The sequence below is a fragment of the Podarcis liolepis genome (assembly GCF_965112155.1).
Source record: "Podarcis liolepis genome assembly, chromosome: 4".
Lineage (NCBI taxonomy): Eukaryota > Metazoa > Chordata > Lepidosauria > Squamata > Lacertidae > Podarcis > Podarcis liolepis.
In genome coordinates, this window is record NC_139558.1 from 86,040,482 (window position 1) to 86,050,310 (window position 9,829).

Below are 9,829 nucleotides of genomic sequence, written 5' to 3' on the forward strand. Positions count from 1 at the left end.
TTCAAGTTCCCATTAAGTGGGATTGCTTCCAAATGACTCTTAAGGAACACCTGCTTTTAGAATTCCCTGATAACATCGAGGAACACTGGACCAAGCAAAAAACATCCATTATTGCAGCCAGTGGCGTAGCGTGGGGGGTGCAGGGGGGGCCGGCCGCACCGGGCGCAACATCTGGGGGTTAGGGTTAGGGGGCACAAATCCACGGGTTAGGGGGCGCAAATCCACGGGTTAGGGGGCGCAAATTACTTGCCTTGCCCCGGGTGCTGACAACCCACGCTACGCCACTGATTGCAGCCTGTGAACAAACTATTGGCTACCAAACCAAGAAACACCAGGACTGGTTTGATGAGAATGACAGTGAGATTGAATGCATGATTGACAAGAAAAGGAAGGCCTTTCAGATCTGTCAAAGAGATAGAAACTGTGCCACTAAGAAAAGAAACCTATGCCATCGCTAAGGCTGAGGTTCAAAGAAGAACCAAAGAAGTAACACTGATGGATAAAAAAAGCTCAAGAGATGCAGCACTTAGCCAACACTCATGATGCACAGAGTCTCTTTAAAGTCACAAAGACCATCTATAGACCAATAAATCATGGTATATGCCCCCTACGCTCAGCAGATGGTATCACACTTCTAAAAGATAAAGAAGCTCTTGCACTGCGCTGGAAAGAACATTACCGACATCTTCTTAACCGCAACTCCCCCGTAGCTGCTGAGGTCCTCTCACAAATTCCACAAAAACAAGTTAGAGATGAGCTTGCAGTATCTCCAAATCTGGGAGAGTTGTGTACAGCTATTAACCAAGTGAAAAACAACAAAGCCAGTGGACCTGATGGGATACCTGCTGAAATCTACAAAGTGGGTGGAGCTGAACTTACACAACAACTTCACAAGCTCATCAAAAAAATCTGGGAAAGAGAAGAGATCCCAGTAGACTTTAAGGATGCCAAAATTATCAATCTCTTTAAAAAAGGTGACAGAACTAATTGTGGAAACTATCGAGGCATCTCTCTATTAGCTGCAGCTGGCAAAATTCTTGCAAGGATCTTAGCAAACCATCTCGTAACAATATCCGAGGTGACCCTTCCTCAATCCCAAAATGGCTTCTGGCCTTCTAGGGGGACAGTGGACACAATTTTCACCGCTCGACAGCTTCAAGAAAAATGCAGAGAGCAAAATCAACCCCTGTATATGGTGTTTATTGACCTAAGGCTTTCGACACTATGAATTGTAATGCCCTGTGGACTCTTCTGAAAATTGTCTGCCCAGATAAATTTGTAAACATCATTCGGCTCCTCAATGATAATATGACAGCAACAATTGCAGATAACAATGGCTCTCAAAGTGAACCATTCACAGTGGGATCAGGTGTTAAACAAGGTTGTGTTAATGCCCCAACTCTATTCATTATTTTCATTGCTACGATCCTACACTTTGTCGAAGGGAACCTCCCCACCGGAGTAGAAATAATATATTGAACAGATGGAAAGCTCTTCAATCTGAGCAGGCTGAAAGCAAAGAGTAAGGTTACCGTAACTTCCGTCATAGAGCTTCAGTATGCTGATGGCAACGTAGTGTGCGCACGCTCAGAGGATGACCTCCAAACCATCCGAAATATCTTTGCAGAAGCTTACAAAAAGCTTGGCCTATCACTCAACATCCAAAAAACCAAAGTGCTGCACCAACAAGTACAAAATAACCCATCTGCAGCACCACAAATCCAACTCAATGGTGTAACGTTGGAAAATGTTGATCACTTCTCCTACCTAGGCAGTTATCTTTCCACAAGGGCCAACATTCATGCCAAAATTCAGCACCACCTGAGCTCTGTGAGTGCGGCTTTCTAACGATTGAAATGCAGAGTGTTTGAGGACCAGGACATTCGCAGGGAAACCAAAATGCTTGTTTACAAAGCTATTGTACTATCAGCCTTACTGTATGCTTGTGAAACATGGACCACTTATGAACGCCATCCCCAACTTCTCGAAAGATTCCAAATTTTACACATCATTTGGGAAGACAGGCAAACTAATATCAGTGTACTGGAAGAAGCAAAGATCACCAGTGTTGAAGCAATGATTCTTCAACATCAACTTCGTTGGACTGGTCATGTTGTGTGGATGCCTGATGATTGTCTTCCAAAGCAACTACTCTATTCCAAACTTAAAAATGGAAAGCGTAATGCTGGTGGTCAACAAAAGAGGTTTAAAGACTCTCTCAAGGCAAATTTTAAAAAAATGTAGTATAAACACCAACAACTGGGAAACACTGGCCTGCGAGCACTCTAGTTGGAGAAAAGCTTTTACCAAAGGTGTCATGGGCTTTGAAGACACTCGAACTCAGGATGCAAGGGAGAAACGTGCTAGGAGGAAGGCACGCTTGGCAAATCCACACCGTGATCAACTCGCTCCCAGAAACCAATGTCCCCACTGTGGAAGGACGCGTGGATCCAGAATTGGCCTCCACAGTCACTTAAAGACTCACTGTTAAAACCATGTTTATGGAAGACAATCTTACTCGGCTACGAGTGATTGCCAAAGAAGATGTAAAAAGGCATCAGATAGGCATGCTTGGTGGAAATGCTTCAGAGTAGCTAGAATTTCCCTTTCCTACATTGAAAGTGTTCACTGGAGAACATTTGGTTCAGCTCTAGATTGAAGCAGAGTGAGACTGGATTACAAACATTCCGCCAAGAAGGTATTGTGAGCCAGCATTTAAGGCAACGAAAAATCACCATTTATGCAATAAATCCATGAAATGAAGTGTTGTTGAATGCAGGCTGCAGCTGTGGAATCTCTCTGCTCCCCCCTCCCTCTGAGACATACTAAAATCCCAAAAACAATTTTGGGAAGCATTGCCAAGATTTTTATTACTGTTACATATGATGACTGTGGCGTTTGGAGAGAAACTAACAGGAGGGGGCAGGACTTTACTTTAGTATCTCATAGCTATGTTCCTTTTGCCCTTCTCATTCATACTTCCCATTTCCCCAAACTGCAAAATATTCAGGTCAGCTTCACACATCTTTTGCGACAATAGTATCTGTTCACTTGCAAATATGCAGCCAGGAGCAGATGGGGGGAGGCTGTGGAGCTTGGTTCATAAGGGCAAATGTAGTTGTGCCCCCCCCCAGCCTCAGCCAGCCCCCACCAGCCTGTCTTCATTCCTACAGCCAGTCCAGGTGGTGGGTCAGGCTGCCAGCATCCTCTTCTTCAGTCTTTTGCATTGCCCTTTGTAGAACTCATCAGGCACAAGGAAGGGGACTAAACCAGAATTAGTTATCTCTGTTGATCTCTCCCCCCCCCCCCCGTATTCTGCCCCACCAGCCCCAATAGGCACCAGCCACTGTTAGATGTGAGTGGCACTGTGGTCTAAACCATAGAACCTAGGGCTTGCCGATCAGAAGGTTGGCGGTTCGAATCCCAATAACAGGGTGAGCTCCCGTTGCTTGGTCCCTGCTCCTGCCAACCTAGCAGTTCAAAAGCATGTCAGAGTGCAAGTAGATAAATAGGTACCACTCCAGACGGGAAGGTAAATTGCGTTTCCGTGCACTGGTCTGGTTCGCCAGAAGCGGCTGAGTCATTCTGGCCACATGACCCGGAAGCTGTACGCAGGCTCCCTCGGCCAGTAAAGCGAGATGAATGCCGCAACCCCAGAGTCATCCACGACTGGACCTAATGGTCAGAGGTCCCTTTAACTTTACTGTTAGGGGAAGCAAACACGGTGGTAAGTACTAAGGCAGAATCAGTCCCTCTGGTGCAAGAGCAATCACCTTAAAGCTTCACAAGAATACAAGAAGAGCCTCTCAGATCAGAACAGAGACCTAGCTAGTCCAGCATCCCACTTTCTAATGTGGCTGACCAGATAGTAAGGCAACAAGCAAGATGTTAGGGCAATAGCACTCATCCACAGCTGGCGATCAGAGGCATCCGCCCTCTGATCCTGGAGGTAGCACATAACCTTTGTGGCCATGGATAGCTTGCTTGCTTGCTTGATTTAACATTTATATACTACCCTATACCTGGGGGTCTCAGGGCAGTTCACAGAATATCCTCCGTGCATTTGTGCAATCCCTTTGTTAAGCCATCTAAGTTGGTCATCACCACAGCTAGGGTTGGCATATTCCACAGACAGCATTGAGGTGGTCTGCAAGCTGAAGCCAGTGGCTGTATGGCAACCAAAGTGGGTGGGAATTTTCATTCATAATTTTAACCCCCCCCCCCCATTTTTTTCATTTTTTAAAAAAAAATTTGGTTTTTCAGATTAATGTTTTACAATCACATATCCAAGATACAACATAAAATCAAGATTCCAAGGAATCTCCTGGGCTCCCCCCCCCCCTTTGTGGGTCCTGTTGTTAATCATTTCCTCCTGCATCTTTTATAATAATCCAAATCTTTTACATCTTCTTTATGTCCAAAATTCAACTTTAAACTGCAAGTGTTATTCCAACCCAGTAACGATTTTAACAGTTTACAATGTTTTTAAGATACATTATAAATTCCCGCCGTTCCTTATTAAAAATTTGGTTTTCCTGATTTTTGATTCTTCTGGTCATTTTTGCCGTTTCGGCATAATCCATCAACCGAATCTGTCATTCTTCTTTGGTAGGGACTTTATTTTCTTTCCATCTCCGGCCCATAACACCTGCACAGCCGTGGTCGCATACATAAATAGTCTTTTTTGCTCTATTGGGATTTTGGCACCTAGAATTCCTAAAAGAAAGGTGTCTGGGTTTTTAGAAAAAGTTATTTTAAACATTTTCCCCCAATTAATTATATATCATTTCCCATAATTCTTTTACTACCTTCATTCATAATTTTAGGCCTTGGGTGGAAACAGGACGTGCTGCAGCCACCATCAAGCCAGTGCACAGTCAGTAAATGAATAACTGTCCTGATGCAGATGGAGGGAACAGGTGTTAGCCAGGGCCCCTATCTATGTTACTGGGTCTCTGTGTGTCTGCCCCATGTGGTGATTCATTGAACTGCAGGTGGCAGTTTCAAGACCTGGTGATGGGGAACTTGTGACACTCGACTTGTTGCTGGACTACACTTCCTGTCATCCCTGATCACTCACCTTCATGGCAGGGGCTGATGGGAGTTGGAGTCCAGCAACGGGAGCAGCACCCGTTATACATTCGGGGTGCGAAGTCGCCAAGGGATTCTGATTGAGAAGATCAAATCCATTTTCTCCCTTTTTGTTTCTTTCTTCGCGTGAGTCAACAGAGCAGAAGCAGCATGATGGGCAATGAAGACCTATGCCCAACTCTAACAAAGAAACAAAGCCAAGCCAAAATGCACCAGGGTAATGTGAAACAAGCGGTTCTGTGGTATTTCCTAAGCCGTTGCTTTGGGGGGTTTGCAAATCCCGGCTCATAAATGACTGGTAAATAATTAATCCAAAAATCTGTTTTGCTCTGCAAGTGCCTAAGAGAGAAATGTGCCTTTGTTTCTGAAGGCAAAACACTAGCCTGTGCTCAGCAGAAGGCTAAGCCTGAAAATGGTGTTACTGTAAAAAATATCAGTCAAACATACCTTAATTTGAAAGGCATGGCATGAAAGGGAGTTTATTAGATTGTGGACGGCATCGCCATGAATCTGGAAAGGTCATTAAATGGTCAAGGGCTCAAAGAGCACTTAGCTTAAAAAAAAAAGTGATCTGCGGTTTTTGCTTTGCAACCCTCGACTTGTAATCAACCGGTGAGGCACTCCTTGGCTGCTCCACTTAGCATTCGTTTAACCCTTCTCAAAAGTAGGGCTGACGTGATGGAAAATCTGTGCTCAGCATTCACATTTCTGCTTACATAGTGACAGGAAAAAACCCCAATTTCCCAATTCTTATGCAAAGAACCCACCTATTAACTGTTGCAGGGTTGTGTTGTTGTGGTTTTTTTGTTTGTTTGGTGTGGTTTTTTTTAAAGTAACTGGATGTTAAGCTAGTTGTGGATGATCATGATTGGTGATGATACACGTATGGCAGCAACAATAAATCAGATCCGTTTTACACTGCTTTGGTCAATATTGGTGTTTATCAATGGGGACCAAGCCGTGATGGATATACAGTACGGTGCCTCTAGAATAGGGACATGGGTGGCACTGTGGGTTAAACCACAGAGCCTAGGTCTTGCTGATCAGAAGGTCAGCGGGTTCGAATCCCCACGACGGGGTGAGCTTCTGTTGCTCAGTCCCTGCTCCTGCCAACCTAGCAGTTCGAAAGCACCTCAAAGTGCAAGTAGATAAATAGGTACCACTCCGGCGGGGAGGTAAACGGCATTTCCGTGCACTGCTCTGTTTCGCCAGAAGCGGCTTAGTCATGCTGGCCACATGACCCGGAAGCTGTACGCTCCCTCGGCCAATAAAACGAGATGAGCACCGCAACCCCAGAGTTGGCCAAGACTGGACCTAATGGTCTGCGGTCCCTTTACCTTTACCTCTGGAATACTACACTTCTGAATACCACTTGCTGGGACACCACATTTGGGGGAGGACCTTGTTATCACATCCTCCTGCTTCTGGGCTTGCCACAGGCAACAGGTTGAACACTGCTGGGAACAGCATGATGGACTCTGGACTGATGCAGCTGAGCTCTTGTGTTCTCATCTGGCTACCCCCAACATCTATATCTGCCTCATTCATCTTACAGAGCTGTGGTTATGATGAACACTTCGCTGTGTGTACATTAGGTAAAAGGAGGTGGCTGTCTCAGGTTGCAGAGGGTGAGGGGCGAGAGCAGCAGCAAGATGTTGGAGAATAAAGTTGTATGTGAGCCCCTTAAGCCAAGGGTGGAAGTCCTTCTCCCCTCACCCATGTTGAAATAAGATTCACTTGCCAGTCTGGTCAGCTTTTGCACACAGGGAGAAGGGAACCATCTTGATCACAAAAATGTCTTGGTCCAGCCCTGCACTTTACACCCATTCAGACCTTTTGCTGATCATGTGGTGGCAAGGACTCATGATAGGAACACAGGAAGCAGCCACTGGTCCACTTAGTGCTGTATTGCCTACACTGACAGTCAGTGTCTCTCCAAGGTTTCAGCTTGAGGACCTTCCCTGTCCTACTTGGGGACCATAGCTGTCAACTTTCAGATTTAAACATCAGGGATCAGCAGCCTCGAAAATAAGGGATCAGCAGCCTCACCTGTCCCGGGGAAGATCTATGGGATATCTAACAATCCGGGATAGCAGCGGGAAGCAGCGGTAAACGGCGCTGGAATAAGGGAATTTCCCGCAAAAAAAGGGAAGGTTGACAGCTATGCTGGGGACACGAAGGATGGGACCTGGGACCGTCTGATTGCAGAACAAATGCTCTACCACAGAGTTACAACCCTTCCCAGTCTCCCACTACATGTGTCCTGTGAAAAGGGCTACCATGTTCTTCATTTTCAGGCACCAGTGTGGTTACTAACTCACAACGATCTGCATCTTCCTTACTAAACGGCGAGTTCTTTTTTTCTATTTTGCTTTAAAATGCCTTCTGCTTCTTTTGTTTTAGTTGTTCTTTTAAGTAAAAAATTCCCTATCTTTCACACATCCTGGCAGGCGACGTTGTTTAGTGGTTTGAGGTGGGGGGGGAATGAATTCTTTCAAAGCCCACAGCTATGTTATCATATCATTCACTAGGAGGAGGAGAAGGAGAGGGGGGAGGAGGAGGAGGCTGTCTGATAAAAAAACCATCGCCGAGTCTTCCTCAAGAATATGTGCGCACACACGCAAGATCAAATACTTGTGAGCTGCTATCATTGTCCTGAGATTTGTTGCCGCTGCACTAATCTCCTTGTAATTTTGCAAGATATAATGAAACGGTGGGCTAATCAGGACTCTGCAGCAGCTGATGTTGCAAAAAAAGAGATTTTTTTATAAAAAGAAAAGAAAAGAAAGAGAACAGTAGAATAGCAGCCATTTTAAACTGGCAGGGGTGAAGGGAAGTTCACTGGTGTATAAAAGCAGGAATTGTTCTTGTTAAGAAAATGCTTCTGCTCCTTTCATATTGCGTAGAAAGTTAACACAGTCAGTGTGATTGCGGTTCCCCTCCCCTCCTGCAAGAGATTTGGTGTGATGTGATAGAGAGAGTGTTTGGTCCAGACTGGGGAAAACCTTGGCACAAATGTTGCAAAACTCATCCGCTGACCTTGGGCCAGTCCATTCTACTCCAACTAATCTATCTCACAGGGATACAGTGGGGATAAAGAATGGATACAATTGTCATGTGTGAGAAACACCTTGGGGCCAATCCGTAGGACTCTCTGAATCTGCTAAGATGTGAGTTGGCTCCTCTTCGCGTTTGCAATGAATGCACAGGGACTGAGTGTCTGTTGTGGGCTGGGGTTTAGAACATGCACTCCATTAATCACAGGCTGACAAAGAGTGCTGGGAAAATGGTAGAGATGCTCTAAGTCTTTGTTTGATAGTTCTATGAAGTTCCTTGGTAGATAGTGATGACGGGGAGGGAAGAGAGGGCTTCGACCATTTTCTGCTGCCATCTTTTATGTCAAGCAACAATGTTGAGCAATTACTTATTTGGTGCATTGGAATGAAGACTGATGCAATTCCAGGCAGAGGGCCTTCTTGGTAGTGGCACCTGCCCTGTGGAATACCCTCCCATCAGATGTCAAGGAAACAAACAACTATCTGACATCTGAAGGCAGCCTTGTTAAGGGAAGTTTTTAATAGTTGATGTTTCATTGTGTTTTTAATAGTCTGTTGGGAACCGCCCAGAGTTGCTGGGGAACCCAGCCAGATGGACAAGGTATAAATAACATATTATTATTATTATTATTATTATTATTATTATTATTATTATTATTATTATTATTATTATTATTATTTCAAAGCCCTGAAAATTCAGAGAGGAAAGTGAGGAATTGGGCTTAGATATTCTCCTAGTAAACCCAACAGACATACAACAAAAGACAAAGCAAATTGGCATGGTAGCATACAGTCCTCTCTGTCCTTGAGACTCCAGAAGTTGTTGTTATTATTATTACATATTTATTTATGCCCAGCTTTTCCCCCTGCTGGGACTTAAGGCAGCTTACAGCCTTAAAATATGGCTTCAAGTTGTTGGATTATAGCACCCACCATCCTTTACTCTTGGCCAGTGCTTTTTTTCTGGGGGGGACGTAGGGGTATGCATACCCCTAAACATTTTGTGAATCTAAGTTTTGCCTCATTGAGGGGCAGTATTTCAAATGAGTAGGAAAATTAGAGTATCCCTAAACATTTTTTTAAGAAAAAAAAACACTGTTCTTGACTGTACTAGGGTTGATGGAGTCCACCAACATTCTGTGGGATAGCTCAGTTGGTAGAACATGAGACTCTTGACCCCAGGGTTGTGAGTTCAAGTCCCATATTGGGCAAAAAGATTCCTGCGTTGCTGAGGTTGGACTTGATCCCTTCCAATTCTACAATTCTATGAATATCAGGGGGCAGGGTGGTTTACAGCCTGGAGGAGGCTGATGATGCAGAAAGGTGGAAAAGTGGCAAATGAACCTGTCAGGGAACTGACATCAGAGCGAGAGGCGAAGGGGAGGCTCTCTGATGATGTGGGAGAGGGACCCAGCAGCAGGGGGAGAAACAGCCCAGTAGAGGGGGAAGCAATTCAGCGCAACACCAGGGATAGAGGGGGGCTGATGGGGGAATCGGAGAGAGGGCTCCAGGATTCTTCACTGGACATCAGTGAGGAGAGCCCAGGTCCTCCGCTGCCCACGCCCTCCCTGCGCAGGAGGCTCCCACGCAGTGAGAGATGGCGGAGACTGGGCGTCAAACAACTTTTATGCTGGAAGAGGTTCAAGAAACGCCCACTGACGGATTCTGCCAGCGATTGAGGC